Source organism: Xenopus laevis, chromosome 2L (assembly GCF_017654675.1).
Source record: "Xenopus laevis strain J_2021 chromosome 2L, Xenopus_laevis_v10.1, whole genome shotgun sequence".
Taxonomy (NCBI): domain Eukaryota; kingdom Metazoa; phylum Chordata; class Amphibia; order Anura; family Pipidae; genus Xenopus; species Xenopus laevis.
This window is the reverse complement of record NC_054373.1, coordinates 63,672,960-63,696,571: the sequence shown is the minus strand read 5'-3', so window position 1 is coordinate 63,696,571 and position 23,612 is coordinate 63,672,960. Positions and strand designations below refer to the sequence as shown.

Sequence of the window (23,612 nt, the reverse complement as noted above, 5' to 3'; positions counted from 1 at the left end):
TCAAGCACTTTTTAAGAGTGCGCAATTACAATTCGCAATGCAATAACCGTTTAAAGAACAATATTACATTGCAAGATGTGGATTTTTATTCTTATTGGTGCAAATTGTTTTGCTCTTTGCGACTAATTACATTCCACGTTTATGTTTCTACATGACAGTATTCCTTTAATGAATGAAATTCAGCGTGCTTAGTACACTCCCCTTTCATTGAACTGTTGAAGAAGGGTTTATACTGACCTTTTAAATGAAGCATAATGCACTTGTATGAGTGATGTAAGAGGATCTGTTTAAATTGCCTATTAACCCAAAGTTGCTTTCTCACACACAGATCATAATGGCACTAGAAAAGCAAAGGGATTTCCTTAGACTTTACATATTTTAACTGTAAAACTGTTTTTAAGAAGAAACGGGAATAGGGATGTAGCGAACGTCGGAAAAAAAGTTCGCGAACATATTCGCGAACTTGCGCAAAAATGCGAGCGGTTCGCGAACGGTTCGCGAACGGTTCGCGAACCCCATAGACTTCAATGGGAAGGCGAACTTTAACATCTAGAAAAGACATTTCTGGCCAGAAAAATGATTTTAAAGTTGTTTAAAGGGTGCAACGACCTGGACAGTGGCATGCCAGAGGGGGATCAAGGGCAAAAATGTATCTGAAAAATCTGCCTGTGTGTGCTTGGAAGAGATAGTGTAGGGGGAGAGCTGTTAGTGATTTCAGGGACAGATGATAGTAAGTTTGCTGGCTAGTAATCTGCTTGATACTGCTCTGTATTGGAGGGACAGAAGTCTGCAGGGATTTGAGGGACATTTTAGCTTAGGTAGCTTTGCTGGCTAGTAATCTACTGTTCTCTTTAAACAACTGCCATACGTTGACCTTGTAGGCATTGTTTGCCCAGTTTTTTTGGACGCAGCCACTGAAGCACAGTTGCCAGAAAAAATATGCCATATAAATGCTGAAAATAGTCATTTTTCGCCATACGTTGACCTTGTAGACATTGTTTGCCCAGTTTTTTTGGACGCAGCCACTGAAGCACAGTTGCCAGAAAAAATATGCCATATAAATGCTGAAAATAGTAATTTTTCGCCATACGTTGACCTTGTAGACATTGTTTGCCCAGTTTTTTTGGTTGCAGCCACTGAAGCACAGTTGCCAGAAAAAATATGCCACATAAATGCTGAAAATAGTCATTTTTTGCCATATACGTTGAGTCAACGTATGGCAAAAAATGACTATTTTCAGCATTTATATGGCATATTTTTTCTGGCCTCTGTGCTTCAGTGGCTGTGGCCAAAAAAACTGGGCAAACAATGCCTACAAGGTCAACGTCGTTGACCTTGTAGGCATTGTTTGCCCAGTTTTTTTGGCCACAGCCACTGAAGCACAGAGGCCAGAAAAAATATGCCATATAAATGCTGAAAATAGTCATTTTTTTGGTCGCAGCCACTGAAGCACAGTTGCCAGAAAAATTATGCCATATAAATGCTGAAAATATAAATTTTTTTGGTTGCAGCCACTGAAGCACAGAGGCCAGAAAAATTATGCCATATAAATGCAGAAAATATGCATTTTTTTGGTCGCAGCCACTGAAGCACAGTTGACAGAAAAATTATGCCATATAAATGCTGAAAATATAAATTTTTTTGGTTGCAGCCACTGAAGCACAGAGGCCAGAAAAATTATGCCATATAAATGCAGAAAATATGCATTTTTTTGGTCGCAGCCACTGAAGCACAGTTGCCAGAAAAATTATGCCATATAAATGCTGAAAATAGTAATTTTTTTGGTTGCAGCCACTGAAGCACAGAGGCCAGAAAAATTATGCCATATAAATGCTGAAAATATGCATTTGTTTGGTCGCAGCCACTGAAGCACAGTTGACAGAAAAATAATGCCATATAAATGCTGAAAATATAAATTTTTTTGGTTGCAGCCACTGAAGCACAGAGGCCAGAAAAATTATGCCATATAAATGCTGAAAATATGCATTTGTTTGGTCGCAGCCACTGAAGCACAGTTGACAGAAAAATTATGCCATATAAATGCTGAAAATATAAATTTTTTTGGTTGCAGCCACTGAAGCACAGAGGCCAGAAAAATTATGTCATATAAATGCAGAAAATAGGCATTTTTTTGGTCGCAGCCACTGAAGCACAGAGGCCAGAAAAAATTAAACCAGTAGGGTTTGCACCCTAGTTTGTAACGGTGGTGGAGGGAGGAGGAGGACGCTAAAGGACAGCTGTGTGTGGAGTCATGAGGCTTGAAGAGAAGGACAGCTGCATAGAAGTCAGAACAAGTCTTCCGGCGTGCAGTAACCCTCCGAGATCCACCCCTCATTCATTTTAATAAAGGTCAGGTAATCTACACTTTTGTGACCTAGGCGAGTTCTCTTCTCAGTTACAATCCCTCCTGCTGCACTGAAGGTCCTTTCTGAGAGCACACTTGAGGCTGGGCAAGACAAGAGGTTCATGGCAAATTGTGACAGCTCTGGCCACAGATCAAGCCTGCACACCCAGTAGTCCAGGGGTTCATCGCTCCTCAGAGTGTCGATATCTGCAGTTAATGCCAGGTAGTCCGCTACCTGCCGGTCGAGGCGTTCTTTGAGGGTGGATCCAGAAGGGTTGTGGCGCTGCCTTGGACAGAAAAACATTTGCATGTCTGACGTTACAGACTGGCCAAAGGGCTTTGTCCTTGCAGGTGCGCTCGTGGCAGGATTACTGGCACCTCTGCCCCTGGAATGTTGATGAGTTCCTGAAGTGACATCACCCTTAAAAGCATTGTACAACATGTTTTGCAGGCTGGTTTGTAAATGCCGCATCTTTTCGGACTTGTGGTATGTTGGTAACATTTCTGACACTTTATGCTTGTACCGAGGGTCTAGTAGCGTTGCGACCCAGTACAGGTCCTTCTACTTAAGCCTCTTGATACGGGGGTCCTTCAACAGGCATGACAGCATGAAAGACCCCATTCTCACAAGGTTGGATGCAGAGCTATCCATCTCCGCTTCCTCATTATCAAGGACTGCATCATCCACGGTCTCCTCCCCCCAGCCACGTACAAGACCAGGGGTCCCCAAAAGGTCACCACTAGCCCCCTGGGAAGCCTGCTCCTGTTGGTCCTCCTCCTCCTCCTCCACAAAGCCACCTTCCTCCTCTGACTCCACTTCTGGCACCTCTCCCTGCGTTGCAGCAGGTGCCTGGGTTCGTTCTGGTGATTCCGACCAGAAATCGCGCGCTTCCAGCTCCTCGTCACGCTGGTCTACAGCCTCATCTGTCACTCGTCGCACGGCACGCTCCAGGAAGAAAGCGAAGGGTATTAGGTCGCTGATGGTGCCTTCGGTGCGACTGACCATATTTGTCACCTCTTCAAAAGGTCGCATGAGCCTGCAGGCATCGCGCATAAGCACCCAGTAACGGGGGAAAAAAATCCCCAGCTGTGCAGATCCAGTCCTACCACCCAGTTCAAAAAGGTACTCGTTGACGGCCCTTTGTTGTTGCAGCAGACGTTCCAACATAAGGAGCGTTGAATTCCAGCGAGTCTGGCTGTCAGAAATCAAACGCCTGACTGGCATGTTGTAGCGCTGCTGAATGTCAGCAAGGCGTGCCATGGCTGTGTAGGAACGTCTGAAATGGGCCGACACCTTTCTGGACTGGGTGAGAACGTCCTGGAATCCTGGGTACTTGGAGACAAAACGTTGGACTATTAAATTTAACACATGTGCCATGCAGGGCACATGTGTTAAATTGCCTAGTCTCAACGCTGCCAACAGATTGCTTCCATTGTCACACACCACTTTTCCGATCTGCAGTTGGTGTGGGGTCAGCCACCGATCGGCCTGTGACTGCAGAGATGACAGGAGTACAGATCCGGTATGGTTTTTGCTTTCCAGGCACGTCATCCCCAAGACAGCGTGACAACGGCGTACCTGGCACGTCGAATAGCCTAGGGGGAGCTGGGGGTGCACAGGTGTGGAGGAGGAGAAGGAGGACCCAGCAGCAGAGTAAGAAGAAGAAGAAGACGAGGTAGAGAGCGATGGAGGAGTAGAGGTGGTGGCAGAACCGCGTGCAATCCGTGGCGGTGACACCAACTCCACTGTTGTTGTTGAGCTACCCATTCCCTGCTTCCCAGCCATTACCAAGTTCACCCAGTGGGCAGTGTAGGTGACATACCTGCCCTGACCATGCTTGGAGGACCATGCGTCAGTAGTCATATGGACCTTTGGCCCAACACTAAGTGACAGAGATGCGGTAACTTGGCTCTGCACATGTTGGTACAGGTGTGGTATTCCCTTTTTAGAAAAAAAATTGCGGCTGGGTACCTTCCACTGCGGTGTCCCAATTGCTACAAATTTGCGGAAGGCCTCAGAGTCCACCAGCTGGTATGGTAAAAGCTGGCGGGCTAAGAGTGCAGACAAGCCAGCTGTCAGACGCCGGGCAAGGGGGTGACAGTCAGACATTGGCTTCTTACGCTCAAACATGGCCTTCACAGAAACTTGGCTGGTGGCAGATGACTGGGAATGGGAACAGGTGGTCAAGGTGGAAGGCGGAGTGGAGGGTGGTTCAGACGGGTCAAGGAGAGCAGAGGTAGAGCAGTAAGATGCTGGACCAGAAGGAGTGTGGCTTTTAGTTTGCCTGTTGCCTTTGAGGTGTTGCTCCCAAAGTGCTTTGTGCTTGCCGCTCATGTGCCTTCGCATAGAAGTTGTACCTATGTGGCTGTTGGGCTTACCAAGGCTCAGTTTCTGACTGCACTCATTGCAAATTACAATGCTTTTGTCAGAGGCACACACATTAAAAAAATCCCACACTGCTGACTTTTTGGAAGTGTGCGATCTGGCGGTAACAGTAGAAGTTGGCGGAGTTGGCGGTATTGGCGGCAATGGCGGGTGCGTTGGCCGGCTGAACACAGGTGCCGATACATGTTGTTGCCCTACTGATCCCTGCGGGCTGTCCTCCCTGCTTCTTCTAAGTCTTATTCTCCTACTGCCTCTCTGACTCTCCGTCTCTCCATCTGAACTACCCTCCTCTTGCTCTCTTCTACTAGGCACCCACAAAACATCAATCTCCTCATCATCATTCTCCTCAGATGCATCAATTTCTTCTGACACATCACAGAAGGAAGCAGCAGCGGGGACCTCCTCCTCATCACTCATTATGTCCATCTCTATCGTGTTCTCTGCCAGAATTAAATCTGGTGTAAGGTCCTCATCTCCTTCATCTTCTTCTGGCAATAATGGTTGCGCATTACTCAGTTCAAGAAACTCATTGGAAAATAACTCCTCTGACCCCAGTGAAGAAGGGGCACCGGTGGTGGAGGAAGTGTTACGTGGGGTGGCCATAACAGTGGAGGATGAGGAGGATGTTGTGGTAAAGTTAGAAACGGTAGAGGATGGGGTGTGCTGTGTAAGCCAGTCAACTACCTCTTCAGCATTTTGGGAGTTCAGGGTCATTGGCTTTTTAAAACTGGGCAATTTGCTAGGGCCACAGGATTGCATAGCAGCACGGCCCCTAGCACGGCCTCTGCGTGGCGGCCTGCCTTTGCCTGGCATTATTTTTAAAAAAACAACAACAACAACAAAAACTCAGTTGGTTTTTCTGGAAACGATAATACACACAGCTAGATGGCGGGTTGAAGAAAACACTGTGCAAATAATGCCTACAAAGTCAACGTATACACTACTACAGCGGTGGATACGGATTACGTAAAATATATGAATGCTGCTTGAAAAAAAGTAACTCAAGTGGTTTTTCTAGAGACGATAATATTATCAATATTTAGACAAAATGTGAACAAGGTCACACAGCTCGATGGCGGGTTGAAGAAAACAGTGTGCAAATAATGCCTACAAGGTCAACGTATACACTACTACAGCGGTGGATACGGATTACGTAAAATATATGAATGCTGCTTGAAAAAAAGTAACTCAAGTGGTTTTTCTAGAGACGATAATATTATCAATATTTAGACAAAATGTGAACAAGGTCACACAGCTCGATGGCGGGTTGAAGAAAACAGTGTGCAAATAATGCCTACAAGGCCAACGTATACACTACTACAGCGGTGGATACGGATTACGTAAAATATATTATGGCTGCTTGAAAAAAGTGACTCCAGTGTTTTTTCTGGAGACGGTAATATTATGGATATTTAGACAGAATGGGAACAAGGTCACACAGCTCGATGGCGGGTTGAAGAAAACAGTGTGCAAATAATGCCTACAAGGCCAACGTATACACTACTACAGCGGTGGATACGGATTACGTAAAATATATTATGGCTGCTTGAAAAAAGTGACTCCGGTGTTTTTTCTGGAGACGGTAATATTATGGATATTTAGACAGAATGGGAACAAGGTCACACAGCTCGATGGCGGGTTGAAGAAAACAGTGTGCAAATAATGCCTACAAGGCCAACGTATACACTACTACAGCGGTGGATACGGATTACGTAAAATATATGAATGCTGCTTGAAAAAAGTGACTCCGGTGTTTTTTCTGGAGACGGTAATATTATGGATATTTAGACAGAATGTGAACAAGGTCACACAGCTCGATGGCGGGTTGAAGAAAACAGTGTGCAAATAATGCCTACAAGGCCAACGTATACACTACTACAGCGGTGGATACGGATTACGTAAAATATATGAATGCTGCTTGAAAAAAGTGACTCCGGTGTTTTTTCTGGAGACGGTAATATTATGGATATTTAGACAGAATGGGAACAAGGTCACACAGCTCGATGGCGGGTTGAAGAAAACAGTGTGCAAATAATGCCTACAAGGCCAACGTATACACTACTACAGCGGTGGATACGGATTACGTAAAATATATGAATGCTGCTTGAAAAAAGTGACTCCGGTGTTTTTTCTGGAGACGGTAATATTATGGATATTTAGACAGAATGGGAACAAGGTCACACAGCTCGATGGCGGGTTGAAGAAAACAGTGTGCAAATAATGCCTACAAGGCCAACGTATACACTACTACAGCGGTGGATACGGATTACGTAAAATATATTATGGCTGCTTGAAAAAAGTGACTCCGGTGTTTTTTCTGGAGACGGTAATATTATGGATATTTAGACAGAATGTGAACAAGGTCACACAGCTCGATGGCGGGTTGAAGAAAACAGTGTGCAAATAATGCCTACAAGGCCAACGTATACACTACTACAGCGGTGGATACGGATTACGTAAAATATATGAATGCTGCTTGAAAAAAGTGACTCCGGTGTTTTTTCTGGAGACGGTAATATTATGGATATTTAGACAGAATGTGAACAAGGTCACACAGCTCGATGGCGGGTTGAAGAAAACAGTGTGCAAATAATGCCTACAAGGCCAACGTATACACTACTACAGCGGTGGATACGGATTACGTAAAATATATGAATGCTGCTTGAAAAAAGTGACTCCGGTGTTTTTTCTGGAGACGGTAATATTATGGATATTTAGACAGAATGGGAACAAGGTCACACAGCTCGATGGCGGGTTGAAGAAAACAGTGTGCAAATAATGCCTACAAGGCCAACGTATACACTACTACAGCGGTGGATACGGATTACGTAAAATATATGAATGCTGCTTGAAAAAAGTGACTCCGGTGTTTTTTCTGGAGACGGTAATATTATGGATATTTAGACAGAATGGGAACAAGGTCACACAGCTCGATGGCGGGTTGAAGAAAACAGTGTGCAAATAATGCCTACAAGGCCAACGTATACACTACTACAGCGGTGGATACGGATTACGTAAAATATATTATGGCTGCTTGAAAAAAAGTGACTCCGGTGTTTTTTCTGGAGACGGTAATATTATGGATATTTAGACAGAATGTGAACAAGGTCACACAGCTCGATGGCGGGTTGAAGAAAACAGTGTGCAAATAATGCCTACAGGGCAAATAATGCCTAAAAGGTCAACTTATACACTACTACAGCGGTAGTAAAATAAAAAAAAGTAAAATAAAAAAAAAATGAATATTAAAAAAAAAAATTAAAGTTGGTGCTGCTGAACTACTAGGAGCAGCAGATTAGCACACCAGTCCCACTCCCCAACACTGCTAGACTAATAGCACTGGGCTCTTATAGTAGTAGTAGTAGTAGTAGTAGTAAAACAACAAAAAAATAAATAAAAGCAGTCCTTACAAGGACTACTGTTATTGCAGCAGTCAGCAGATGAGATCAGAAGCAGGACAGCTGCCCACTGCAGCTACATACAGAGCACTGCAGTAGAAGGTAGATTACTAGCCAGCAAAGCTACCTAAGCTAAAATGTCCCTCAAACCCCTGCAGACTTCTGTCCCTCCAATAACAGAGCAGTATCAAAACGATTACTAGCCAGCAAACTTTCAACTGTCCCTGAAATCACTAACAGGCAGCAGCTCTCTCCCTACACTATCTCTTCAGCACACACAGGCAGAGTGAAAAAACGCTGCAGGGCTTCGGTTTTTATAGGGAAGGGGAGTGGTCCAGGGGAGAGCTTCCTGATTGGCTGCCATGTACCTGCTGGTCTGGGGTGAGAGGGCAAAAAAAAGCGCCAACAATGGCGAACCCAAAATGGCGAACGTCGCGCGACGCTCGTGAACTTCCGGCGAGCGCGAACACCCGATGTTCGCGCGAACAAGTTCGCTGGCGAACAGTTCGCGACATCTCTAAACGGGAATGCTTTTGGGGTTTCCTGATAAAAGATTTTTCCATTATTTGGATCACCATAACTTAATTCTGATACAAGTTATTAAAAAATTAAATAACCCCAATATGAATCTATGCAGCTAAATTACAATCAAGTGCATGGTATTGTTTTAGTATTCTAGAGAATTATAAATTAGAATTATGTATTTGCTTAAAATGGAGTTTACAGAAGGTGGCGTTCCTGTAATTTGGAGCTTTCCGAATAAAGCAATAACATATATGGGAGGCCATACCTGTCCTATTTATTGAGTCTAAATTAACTGCATTTTCACTCTTAGGCAATGGTTAGCAATCCAGAAATTAAGGAGCAAGATCAAGAAAAAAGTGGACACCAAGGCAAGCAAAGGCCGAAAAATTAGGTAAGTTCATATTTGTCAGCTTCCCTAAGATTGACTATTAATATTTACATTTTTTTATTTCTATTGAAATTACACGCTTATTAACTGCACCCCTTGATAATGAAAGTGACTGACTGCAGAAGTCAAATAGTCTCCCATTTAGAGGTACAATTGTGGTCAATGTTCCCAAAAAGTTGAATAGTTGTGTACTTTTTGGATGTCCCTTTGAACAAATCTATACATTTAAATTATTTTAGAAGCACCTGAGCCCGCTTAAAGTATAGAACTATGCCATGGTGAATGATAGAAAAGGCATCCGCTGTTCAGCTGCATATTCTGAGATTATCTGGTAATTTTATATGTGCTGTTAACAGGTGCACAGAAAAATGTGTGCTATGTAGGTGGTCCCTGTGCTTTTAAATGTTTATAGGTAAGTACTCTCAAAAATTTCTTGCAAGCAAGATGTAATAAAAACATACTTACACTTGCAGTAAATGCCCTTTTTCAATATTAGTTTAGGGTATCTGCTGAGCATAATTTTTGCTTATTTAAGACATAGCTACAGTTTTTGTGATTTTTGTTGTCGCACTAAACAGGGCAATATTTGAAAATAGAAGCAGTCACTTTTTCCTGTCCATACAGTCAAGGTAAAAAACAAATCATAAGTCCACTGAGAAGCCATCCGCATAATGAGTTGCTTTTTTATCTCACATCCAAATAGGCTGCAGCTGTTTATAAAGAGGGAATCTCAATGGACAGATGTGTTTGATCATAGGGACAGGAAGTAGACTATGGGGCAAATTTACTAACCTCCGAAAATTCGCCAGCGATGGCTTTGCTCACATCACAACACTTCGCCAGGCATAGAGGACAATGCTAATTCACTAAAATCCGAAGTTGCGTCCAGGGCTCCAAACGATGGTGAAGTTGCGCTAGCATAACTGCAGCAAGCGAACCGAAGTTGCGATAGCGTTGCCTCATTTGCATGCGGCGGGAAGTTAACGTTGAATGGACGTATATGTTGCAGCAAATACATTACACTACACAAGCTCAGGGAAGCTTAATAAAATAGAGTTGTTATATTGCCATACACATGTGCCCAGTGTATAGTTTATGTGCCGTATGTTAGGAAATATAGGGGGGAAGCCGGGTACCACAGAAAAATGTATGATCTTTTGCAGCCTATCACCCTAAAAAATGAAGTCACCAGCGTTTTTTGGGACTTAGGTCTGAAGGTGTGAAGGCAAGTCTGGCGCAAGAGGTAACATTCAGTAAAATCCGCCTCTTGGTGAATTTGCGTAGTTACAGTACGTCCATTTGCCAGAGCGCTGGGGAGCGAAGTACTAGAGTCCATCTCCTTCGCTAGCGAAATTACGCCGGCGACCGTTAGTAAATCGGCGAAGTACCGAAATGACATCACGCTGGCAAATTTTCGCCAGCATTAGTCACTTTGCCCTTTAGTAAATTTGCCCCCATGACTTTCCTTTTAAGATGTTGTCTAGTTTAGTGCAAGAAATGAAAAAAACTAATTTTGTAATTGAAACAATAGTCTAATGTATGTTTAGCACAAGCACTACACATTCAACTAATGTTGACAGGCAGGTACAGCAAGAGTAATTTCTATGAAGTTTTAAAGCTTAACAAAGATACACACTAATATACATATAAATTAACTAGATCTTGATGATTCAAATCATTGTAGGTTGCGAATGAAAACACTTTTCTGCCATTGCTTGCCTTTAAAATGAATGTTCCCGCATAAAGGGTTTGAACTGAACACCTAGGGGCCAATTTATTCATTTTTTTGTAATTTTTTTTTTCAGAATTAGAACTTTTTCAATAATATTGCATTTGAAGAATTGTTCTAGAACGCAACATTTTCACTGTTTAAATGTAAAAACCATGAAAAATTCTGAAAGTTTGCCATATAAAAGCTGATGAGGTCATGTTGAAGTCAACGGGAGCTGTCCTTGGCAAATTTTAAAATATTTAGTTACTTTAAGGTTTTACAATTGCTTGTAAATGCATTTACAGGGAGAGGTGTGGTTTTTGGGTTTGTTCAGCATTTTTATTCATTCTTGCTTTTTTATATTCAAATCTGTTAAATAAATAAGCAGACATTGGCGCTTTTTTTAAAATATGGTTGAAAATTTTTTTCAGAAATTAAAATTTTGATAAATAGGCTCCTCAGGATTCAGCTGAATACAAATCCTTTATGTTATGTGACATTACAGCTTTAGAGAATTTAATGTGATAGTTTTTCAATTAGAAATCATGCAACTGTCTCATTTCAGTATGTAAATTAGGGTTAAAATTTGGTTGTGTTTGGCCAAATACCAAACCCTCCACAAAATAATTTGGCCAAACACTGGACCAAATCCAAACCCTAAGAATATATATATATGAATTTGGTTCATCTCTAAGAAATTAATTCCTGGCATAGACATTAAAGCTGTCCTCTACTCCAGGTCCATGGCCCTGTTTTATTATCCCTGCAGAGCCATCTCTTCTCATTCATTCTAAAGCATTTTATGTTTAGCCATTAAACCTATGAAAATATTAACCTTCTGTATAATTACACAATTTTTCTTTTTTAATACAGTATTTACATTCTTATCTGCTACTTTTACACTCATTGCTCTTATTTCAATTCTTAATTTGAACTCAGCCAGGATAATCTTTTTTCAGTATGATTTTTGTGTTCTTATACAGTATTTTGCAATAAACAGCAGAATAAGCCCACTATAATCCTTTGGTTGCAAAGGCATCAGAGAGAAAGTCATGCAAGTCAGTCTGGGTCAGTTGTGGCATAGTAATTTTTAAGATTGATGTTCTAGGATAATTTATTAAAAGAGGAAAGAGCTGCTTTGTTGGCCTGAAAAGCCTGTAATTATTGGCTATCAATATTCTTTTCTGTCAGCATCACACATAATTGGATGTATTCATGATTCAGTCAAAAGCGGCTGACAACATCACACGACTGAGTCACACTCTCATAAAGCTTTTGAAATAATGCAACCCATCTCTGTGTGTGCGACATGGACTATTCTCATTCCGTCTGAGATCAAGGCCTGACCATGGCAATCTTATTACCCAGCTTTAGATAACAATTGAGCAGACTGGCCCAGATCAGCAGCAGCAGAGAGGTGAACAAAATGTTCAATTACAATCTGAGAGTAACAATCTTCTGCTGTTAGAAGTTTTAAGGGTGCTATTCTACCTTACTTCCAAAAACGCATCCACAAGACAGTGTCAGATTTTCAATCTTTGTCATATATTTTGTAATTGCTTTGTAGGCCTTTGCTTCTGTGCAGAATTGGCAAATATAGTCACTTGCTGATACTTGCAAAGGTTTATAATACAGGTCAATAGGATAACTAAAGAAATTGCCTACTAATCCATGAAATACTACTAGACCTCTTAAGACCGCTAAATGGCAAATATTTGCAAGTTAACTCGAAGAATCCATATAAGTATATTATGTGTGTCATGTTATACCTTTTTCTCTGCAGCAGAGGAGATTTTTACTTAAGCTGTTCTTATAAGCAGTATGTTTTAAGCTTCTGTAAAATAAATGCAATGCTAGAAATCAGAGTGATAAATATTTGGCCTTTTGTTTTTTACTGTTTATTTTAAAATTTGCTACAAGGAAATAATACAAACTTGGATTATGATGCAGAAATAGGGCCGCATTTTAGAACTTTAGCCGTTAAAGTCTGTGCTCGAGGTTGTGTCTGTGTTATACCTTAGAAGAAAGAATTCTGCCTATACAGTAAATTATATTGTTGTGTTTTATGTCTCACACTGCAACACTGCTGCCCGATATTTAATTCCAGAGAGACCATGTAATATGACTAAGGATTATATCTGCAAGCTCCGTACATTTGTCATCTTAGACTTTGTATTCTTAAACTTCATTTTTTATATCTGTCCCATTGCATTTATGAAAGCTATTCATGCACAGACTGTGATGCACGGTGCATCCTCCTGTCCATCAAAGCTCACAGTAAGTGCAAAAAAGGATGTCCCACCCAACAGGTTCTGCATTCCATTGCGCATCAGTGATCATTTCTTTCCTAAACTCTCTTTCCATTGCTGCAGCAATTTCAGTGCAGCAAATTCATGTGTTTATTTGCAGAACATATTGCATGATCTTTGTCAGCAGAGGTGGTAAGCATTCAGGCATGCAGAATGTTGGGTTAAAGTAGACTCCAACAGTTCACCATAGAGCAGAATTGGCCCGGGATGCTGCCAGTCATTCAGAGATGTAGATTAAACTTTGAACAGTGGATTTCAGAGAACATCAAACACTTGGAGTTCTGAAGTTCCAGACAGTGTTCTATTACCTTTTTTTAGGTAAATGTTATTATGTTGGTTGGAGTATTTTGGAATTTTTCTAAAGAATCTTAATTTTAGCCCCCCCCCCCTTTTTTCCCTTTTAAGACCAGGATAGTCTGCATACTTTTTTTCTGTCAAATGCCAACTGCTGGAGCTGACATCTTTAGCATTTGCTGACTGAAAATCTAGTCCAAATCGTCTTAGTGCTGTTCCTTTACATACACATAGGGTGGGCAGTCAAACTGTCCAGCCAAATCTGTAGGGAGAATTTTAATATTTTTCCCATTTAGGCAGAGTCCAGTAAATTTGAATTTCTGCAGTTATGCCGCCTTTCTCTTAATGCACGCTTTTAGTTATATAGTAATTTTGGATGATTGCAAGTATTTGTTCACCAGTTTCTCTTATAACTTTAGGTTTACTTCTATGTCCATGCTTTGCACACTTTTAAAAACTGAGTAGCTGCTCTTTAGAAGGTACTAGTCAGGATCTTGAAAACAGGTTTGGCTTTAAACCACTTACAAAGACACCATATTTGTAAATATTATTAAAGGAAAACGTTACCACCCGAACAACGTAGGCCTCTATAAAAATATATTGCATAAAACAGCTCCTATGTAATACCCTACTTCATGTAAATAAGCCATTTTCATTAAAAAAAAAAACTTTTTTAGTATTATGTGCCATTGGGTAATCCTAAATAGGAAATTGCCATTTAAGGGTGGCCTCTGGGATCCTAGGATTCACAGTGCACACAAACCATACATGTTAGATCACATAAGCCAATTGAAAGACAGAGAAAAGCTGCAGTATTTCTGCAAGAGACGTAAAAGGACAATATTTACATATATATTCAAGTTTGGTAAGATTCTTTAATATTCTACTTAATATGATATAAATGTGTTGCTTAAATACTCATTTTGGGGTAAAGTTTTCCTTTAAAAAATAATTAAATATTGTGTTCCAATTCTGATTGCCAATGAAAGCTATTGATCACTTAGGTCAAAATGAAAAAAAAATGTAAAGAGGGAAAGCTTTGACTGGCAATATACCTGTGCAAGTCTTCTTTTCTACAGCTATAGATTGAAATGAACTTAGATAATTAAATTTAGGAAATACAAATGGGCCAAGGTCACTGAATGTACCTGATATAGGTGGCCAGCCTAGAAAGAAATGCTAAACCTATAGACCAATTTACATGTCCTTACAATGGAGTTTACGGAGAGTTGGTAGAAAAACGAAGCCTACTTTAAATAAGAAATTATCATAAATGTTCCCATTCTCTCTATATCATAGGGTTTGGACTGAAATAATTAGTATTGTATTAATTTCATTACATTTTTTGAGCAAACTTTACAAGCTGTTAAAGTAACAAATATATATATATTGTCTATATACACAAAAAAATTAATTGACTCCATATTGGTTGAGTTGTAAAACTTCACAGGGGTGTGCCAGTCCATTATCAGCCTTATTTCACTCAGGGATTTCAAATGCTCGGACTAATTTATTAATTATGTGTAATCGGATAAGAAGTGAGTAGAGTTATTTTCCTTACTCCAGTTTGCCTTCCTTTCAAGATTACAATGGAGTCCTATTGGCATACATCTGTGTTAAATATTTTCAAACTTAAATAGGGTTTATATGCATTGTATTACTTTTATATTCAGCATATTACTATAACTCTCTAGGAGTCATGAGTCTATGGTCATTTCTAAGGGATAACTTAGGGACTAATTTATTTCAGCATTTGTTTACCATATATAATTTCCTGTGGCTTAAACATTTACATATACCAAGTTGACTCCCTCTTGAAGATTTCAGAATGGGATGTAATAAATTGTAGAATCTTCATTTCCCAATTGTCTAATTACTAGTTAAATTGAAGTACCTTAGTGCCATATCCTGTTTTTCCTTGATACAATGGAAAAATCCAAACTACTCAGCAAAGACCTATCAATACAAATTGTACACCGCAACAATGCCGGAACCACCTTAGAAATAATTTCCCCCAAAAATATGGACACCGTACTTGGTTTTAGTTAAGATTCATGGATTGCTTGCACAGATGTTAATGTGATTCTCCTGTAAGCTGTAGTGTTGTTTACATTTTTACACCAACCTAGCTTGACTAGCATATCTGACTTTATATAAAAAAAAAAAGCTTGAACTTGATGGACGTGTGTCTTTTTTCAACCTTACTTACTATGTTACTATGTATGTGGCCTGCATAGTTTAGCTGGAAATAGTGTCAGACCCTAAGGTAATACTGAGCTGGGTATTATTATTATTATTATTAACATGTATTTATATAGCGCCAACATATTGTGTAGCACTGTAAAGTAAATGTGATTATACAACTACATCACATGAATTACATACATAGAATATATGGAGTAACAAACATCACAATCAATACAGGTACAAAAAGGTGAGGAAGGCCCTATGCATAGGCATACAGTCTAAAGGGAAGGGAGTAATACACAAGGTGTGGGAGTGGGCAAAATCGAAGTAAGTGGGTGTGAAATGTGGTACTGTATGTGGTGTTGCGTTTGGTAGTTAAGCAGAGTGAGGGTAGGCTTCTCGAAAGAAGTGCGTTTTCAGAGATTTTTTGAAAGCAGAAAGGTTGGGAGAAAGTCGGACAGACCGTGGGAGAGCGTTCCAGAGGAGGGGTGCAGCCCTTCCAAAGTCTTGAATGCGAGCATGTGAGGAGGTAATGAGAGAAGAGTTGAGTAGCAGGTCAGTAGAGGAGCGTAGTAAGCGAGTGGGTGAGTATATAGAGATGAGTTCAGAGATGTAGGGTGGAGCTGAGTTGTGAAGTGCTTTGAAAGTCAGTGTCATTAATTTGAATTTGATTCTGAAAGGTAACGGAAGCCAGTGCAGGGATTGACAGAATGGTGAGGCAGAGGAGGAGCGGTTGCTGAGGTGTATGAGCCTCGCAGCAGTGTTCATTATGGACTGGAGAGGTGACAGTCTCTGGAGGGGGAGGCCAATTAAAAGAGAGTTGCAGTAGTCTAGACGCGATATGATGAGAGAGTGAATAAGAATTTTGGCAGCGTCTTGGGTGATAAATGATCGTATTTTGGATATGTTCCTTAGGTGGAAGTGACATGATTTAATAAGTGACTGGATATGAGGAGTGAATGACAGGGCAGAATCTAGGATAACCCCAAGGCACCGGGCCTGGGGAGAGGGGGTGATAGTGGAATTGTAAACTATGATGGATACTTCGGGGATGCTACTGGTGTTAATTGGAGGAAAGAGAACCATTTCAGTTTTAGAGAGGTTTAATTTAAGGTAGCGTTGCGACATCCAGGTAGAGATAGCGGACAGGCAGGAGGAGACGCGAGTTAGGAGTTCTGGGTTGAGATCAGGAGATGAGAGATAGATCTGAGTATCGTCAGCATAGAGGTGGTAGTGGAAACCATACGAATTTATTAATTTGCCAACTGAGGAAGTATAGAGGGAGAATAGTAATGGTCCCAGGACAGAGCCTTGAGGAACTCCAACAGAAAGAGGTAGGGGAGAAGATGATACTCCATTGTAGGAGACACTGAAGGAACGATTGGTGATGTAAGAAGAAAACCAGGACAGGGCTGTGTCACGAAGGCCAAGCGACTGGAGGAGGAGAGGGTGATCTACAGTGTCAAATGCGGCTGAGAGGTCAAGCAGTATTAGTAGTGAGAAATGATTGTTGGCTTTAGCGGTTAAAAGGTCATTAGTTAGTCGAGTCAGGGCAGTTTCCGTGGAGTGTTGTGGCTTAAAACCAGATTGTAGGGGGTCCAGCAGGTTATTGTCAGAGAGGAATGAGGTAAGTCGTTTGTAGACTAGGCGCTCAAGTAGTTTAGAGATGAAAGGTAGCAGAGAGATAGGTCGGAGGTTGTCAAGATTGGAGGGATCAAGAGAGGGTTTTTTCAGAATGGGGGTGACAAGAACATGTTTTAGTTGAGAAGGAAACAGTCCAGTTGAGAGCGAAAGATTAAATAGGTGAGTTAAGGCTTTGATTAGACAAGGATTGGTATTGCGGAGAAGTTTTGAGGGAATTGGATCAAGCGGGCAGGTGGTAAGGTGAGAAGAGGCCAGAAGCTTTGAGACTTCCTCATCAGTGACAGGGGTGAAGGAGCACAGGAGAGACTGAGCAGTGTGGAGGGAAGGTGGTGGAAGTCTAGGGGGCTTGAGTAGTGTAATGTCCCTTCTGATAGTGTCAATTTTGTTTTTGAAGTGCTCAGCAATATCTTGAGCAGAGACAGATGTGCATGGAGGGGGTGGAGAAGGGGAAAGGAGAGTGTTAAAGGTGGAGAAAAGTTGTGCTGTTTTTTTAGAAAGGGAGTTAATGAGTGAAGTAAAGTATGTTTGTTTGGCTTGGAAGAGGCTGGTGTTAAAGGAGCGCAGGGCAGATTTGTAGCTCCAAAAGTCTGATTCTGAACGTGATTTGCGCCAGCGACGCTCAAGTGCACGTGAGTGTCTTTGGAGCGCTTTTGTATGAGCAGTATGCCAAGGTTGAAGTGGTTTGGGTCGAGAACGTTTAGTTTTTATAGGGGCAAGCTCATTTAGGGCAGTGGTGAGAGTACTATAGTAGACAGAGGTAGCCACATTAGGACATGAGATGGCTGAGATATTAGAGTGAAGAGAGTCAAAGGAAGAAGAGAGATGTGACACGTCTACAGCTTGCAAGTCACGGTAAGTACGTGTTTGGGGAATAGCAGGGGGTGAGGAGGGAGTTAGGGAGAGTTGAAATGTGAGCATATTGTGATCAGAGAGGGGAAATGGGGAGTAAGTAAAATTGGAGGTTGAACAGAGTCTGGTAAATATGAGATCCAGAGCATTACCATTGGAGTGAGAGGGGGTGTCTGAGCACAAAGATAAGCCTAGGGAGGAGGTTAGTGAAAGAAGTTTAGAGACAGAAGAGTTGTTGATGTTGTTAATGGGTATATTAAAGTCACCTAATATGATGGATGGGATGTTAGATGAAAGAAAGTAAGGAAGCCAAGCAGCAAAGTTGTCCAGAAATTGTGCAGTTGGTCCTGGTGGTCGATATATAACAGCAATGCAGAGTGAAACAGGAGAAAAGAGCCTAATGCAGTGAGCCTCAAATGAGGAGAATGATAAAGAGGGAACAGGTGGAAGAACTTTAAAAGTACAGCGGGGAGAGAGAAGCAAACCCACCCCACCTCCAGGTCTGTTACCAGGTCTGGGAGTATGAGTAAGGTGTAGGCCCCCATAGGACAGGGCAGCAGGTGAGGCAGTGTCAGTAGGAGAGAGCCAGGTTTCAGTAAGCGCGAGTAGGTTAAAGGAATTTGCAATGAAATGGTCGTGTATAGCGGTGAGTTTGTTGCAAACAGATCTGGCATTCCAGAGAGCACATGAAAGATTAACTGGGTTTTTGGGTATAGGAGTAAGTGTTCTGTACTGTTTGAAATTGCTCCGGAGAGAAGGAGCTCGTGGCCGTGATATAACTGGGATGGGGTAAGGGCCAGGGTTTGGGGAAATGTCCCCAGCTGCCAGCAGTAGAAAGGAAAGATAGACTAAGTGAGAGTGGGATTTATAAGTCCTTGGTTTGTATGAAAAGGAGGAGTTTTGTGGAATAGCTAAACAGAGTACTTTATAAACTTCATGTGTGGAGAGGGAAGGAGAGGAGAGTAGAGAGGCTGAGATTTGTATAGAACTGGGATTTGATGGAGGAGGTAGTGAAAAATGTTTTATGAAACATGAGAGTGAAAGGAGGAGAAATGCAGGATAAAGCATGTTTGGAGTAAGAAGTTACAAACTAGCAGGTACAAACAAATCTGGGTAAGGGAACATTTGTTCAAAAACGGGCATATAGCAAAGCCTGGTAACTGTATTTTATTATTATTCATGTTGTCTGTTGTAGCTTATTGCAGACCTGGGATTTAAGAATGCCTTTGCGGGCTGTATTTTTAAGCAGTCAAAATGAAAAGCTATGGAGTTGAATTTACAACCCATTATTGGTTTGGACATGAACATACATTGAATGAATAAGAGAAATTGAGAAAGCTGTTATTCAAAACAAACCATTATGGCAAGCAAAGACAACTATTTTAGGCCTTGTTTTAATTATGGTTGAATTTAATTATCTGAAAATTGACGGGTAATAAGTGTACTGGCTCATGTATTACTATTACTTAAAGGGAATTACAGTTCTAACAAGATTTAATGCCCCTTGGGGAGTCTATATGCTGGACATGCATAATGCATTTCAGGAAACACTTGGATGTGGAGTAGATGTTGCCATATAAGTATAATACTTATGCTCAAATAACCACATTGCAACACATAGCAAAATAGTTATTGATCATCTTAGTCAAAAAATAGGCAAGCATAGATTAGAAAAATGAAGAATACTAAAAATAAATTGTTTTGTGGAAATGTAATGCGTAGCTGTGATTTTGTAGTAAAAATTGTAGGATCTTAGTCATCAAACTTTTCTTCATAAAATGTTTGATAAATTGTTGTTTATTTTGACAGAATATATAAAATAGTGCCATACTATGGCCTTTATTTGCCTTTAAAGGCACCACGCTGCTTTTTAAACCAAGTGTTTGAAATTGTGAATTGTTGCCTATGATTTTGTGTGCGAACACACGAAATGGGTTAGGACAAAATATGTTTGTGTAAATAAAAGCTATTTAAATTTTACCAATCCCTTAAGTCCCGTGGAGTGCGTGCCATTTGGTGGTGTGGACTTTATTGGCCTTTAACAGAATAAACATATGAAACAGTACTTGGTCTTCTATCATACGATAATAATTCTTTAATTTCTGGCAATCTTCTTTTGTGGTTCCTTATCCAAAACTAGCATTCGGTTCTTAACCGGGGAACTTGTTAGTTTGACATTTGTTATAGGAAAGCTTTTACAAGGGATATACCGGACATTTTACATTACAGCTTAGGCTATGGGCACACAGACTGAAGTTTCTGGCTTTACTCGGCTGGCGTATTTTTGGAGGCTGGGAGAATCAGATCTGCTCCGTGCCCCTGCTCTATTGATTTGAATCCAATCAGCCTGTGTGCACTCACACAGTGGAGCTGAACTAAGGTCAGCCTAGAGATGCCCCCTTTCACATATTTGGACTGTGTGTGTTAGTGCACACAGGCTGATTGGATTCAAATAAATGGAGCAGGGGCAGAGAGCAGATCTGCTTTACTTAGCCTGTAAAAATACGCAGGCAGAGAACAGTCTGAGCCATCAGCCTCTGTGCCCATAGCCTTAGTAAGCAAGTGCCAACATGGTTTCATGTATATTATTTCCTGTCAGCCAAATCTGTTTGCCTTCAAAAGGAGGTAAGAAGAAATCTAAACTTTAGGGTTGCACTGGATGGGATTTACTTACATTTAACTAAAGTATTTGCTGCAATACCACACAAATGATCATTTTGGCCTTGAGCATATTATTTGTACTTGGATCGAGATCTGGCTAAAAGTTACTGTAGAGTTCAAAGAATACTAATATATACAATGTGTATGGATGTGTTTATAAACATTGGAGACAAACATCACTGGTGATGTTGCCCATAGCAACGAATCAGTAATTAGACAGTCACCTACAAACAGGGCCAGAACTAGGGGTAGGCAGAATAGGCACGTGCCTAGGGCGCAAAAGCTGGGGGGTGCCAGGCATGTACCTCCTCGGTCGCCTACCCCATGTCAGGTCCCCTCTCTGTGACTGTCGGTTCTAGTTGGGTGGGCACTTGCTTATCGCGGGCGCAACAATTCACACCGCGCACTACGATTAGTGCATCCGTGTCACGCCCATTGCACATGCGGCATTTAGCAAATGTGCGTGACAAGCTGGCGCCGTGACTGGGCAGGTTGTCTAGGGAGCCTGGCCGACATGGCCCGGCTCTGCCTACAAGTCATCTTTGCTTGTAGAAACAAAGATCTGGTTGGTTGCTATGGATAACATCACAGGTGATGTGTGTTTAATGTTAATAAATATGTGTAGTAGAGAACTAAAAGGGGCATATTTATCATGCTATGTAAAACATATAAGGAAAAACATCACCAATGTTGTTTCCTATAGCAACTAATCAACAATTAGATTTCAACCTACAAGTTACAAAACAAAAGCAAAGATCAGGTTGGTTACTATGGGCAACACACATTTTTATTTAATTTTTCCTACATATATATGGCTAACAGTATTACTTTAATGCAGGTATCATGTTCACAGCAAGTTGGTAAGCTTCATGGCTCCTATTGACCACAGCACGATGAATGATGATGCCAGGTGAGTAATAGACTAATTATGTTTATCAAATAGCTTCATGACAGCATGATATTGACTTGTTCTTCAAACTGTCGCTGCTCTGCTTTTTCTTATCAGTTAACCATTTGTCTCTAATGTCATAGTAAAGCTTTCTTTGTATATCTATCCTAGCAATCTAGCTGACTTAACATTTCTGTGATCACCAAGACACCTTGCAGGATCTATAAATTAATCTGTTAACCATAAAGCTGACCATTTCCAAGTTGTACAACATTGTCTGGTAAAGATGTGCAATTGTAAACAATGAAGCAGCTTTCCTTTATATTCGAAAAAAAGATGCATAAAAGCTAGTATTATTATTATTATTATTGTTTTTAAAGTTCCAGCATATTCTGCAGCACAGTAAAATATGTCTATTATATGTCTATACCTATTGCATACAAACACTGAATGATACATAAGAGGCAAAGCCCTGCTCAGTAGAACTTACTTGCCTTTAATTTAAAGTAAATAGCTGCCGAAAAAAGTGTACATATATATATATATATATATATATATATATATATATATATATATATATATATATATATATATATATATATATATATATAGTTTTTTAAGCATACATAGACTGATCTTAACAGATATGGAAGAAGTAAGTACCCACATTTCCGAAACTGTAACAGAAATAGCAAAAAGTTATGTATATTGAGTTATGAAGAAGCCTCTTGGGGAAAGAACAGATGTTACATGTCAGAGATCACCAGCAGTGATACAAAGACTATTAACCTGATTATCTATAAAATGATTAACGTCTTCATAAATTATCTTATATCTAACTATAAAAAAAGTTCAAAATTTGCCTAACCTTAAAAGGCTAAGGATTAAAAATTGATGGAGTTATGTAGTAAAAGGTGCAAAGTTTGCTACGGATCTCGTCCTCTATTAAAAAAAAACAAAAAAAAACCAGCAGGTGGCATTTACTGGTTACTTGTTTAAAAGCAAACATATTATTGATTGCTGTGGGTGGATAGTGGGTCAATTGATTTGTCTGTCCCTTTTGTATACAGTTTTGTAGTACTATCACAAAATAAGATACTTTGAAAATATTCTTTTGAAGAAAGATTCTTTTGAAAAGAATTTGTGGAAGCATAATTAAGGCTAGTTTAATAGTGTAGTGCTCCGTCCAACAAAGTAGTCAGCTGGATAGCAGAGTTTGCTAGTGGGGTAGCAAACCAAGCCCACATATAGACTTCCCTTAGGTATTTCTGACCAGCTGCTAAAGAGCTTTTTGCAAAAGGTGAGGATGGGTGGGCCCTTGGAGCAGTTCTAAGCAGAATGGTTGGTCTATAGGATAACTGACCCTTGATAAAATGATGAGTTGGTGGTTGAATTAACTAATGGCATGGCTAGTGATTAAAGTTTGCTCGTGGGAAAGTTGATGACTAGGTTTGGCCTCAATAAATAAGGCTTTGCACCACACTGGGAATTTACAGACTATATCCTGTTAGTTAGCAAAGATTGCAATTTGCAGCTTTAGCATCACTTATATAACTTGATGTGTCTTGAGTGCAAGGGCCAGTGAGTGAGTAAGGCCGCCACAGTTGCATATCACTTCTGTCCCATCCAGTCTTGCCAATCTATCTTCTTGTGTAGAGAGGGATGTTACCTACAGGCTATTTGTGAGAGGCAGTTGTTTGAGTCTTGCAATGGTTCAGGAGCTGGGGAGAAACTCTGCTTTTATTTTCTTTATATTTTTTTTTCCAGAAGTTCTGCATTCATGTACTCTTCCTGCTATATATACACCTTTGCATGTTATAATAGTCACATTTAGAATATTTGTGATTCAGTCTTCACTCAAGGCATAACTCTATTATGCTGCATATGTCCTTAACACCCTCCGTCAAGTTTCCACATTCCTAAATGATTCCAATTTCCAGGGCCTTGTAAGAATGCTTATTGCAGCTGTCAGCATTATCCAAGTTAATTTCTCTTTCTCAGTGCTTTGTTGTAATGTACCTGGACAT

The 23,612-nt window shown here is 40.6% G+C and overlaps 1 pseudogene; it reads left to right on the top strand.

The window, feature by feature from the left end:
- The window catches only part of LOC108707484, a 100,722-nt pseudogene that overhangs the window by 51,655 nt on the left and 25,455 nt on the right, over positions 1–23,612 (top strand).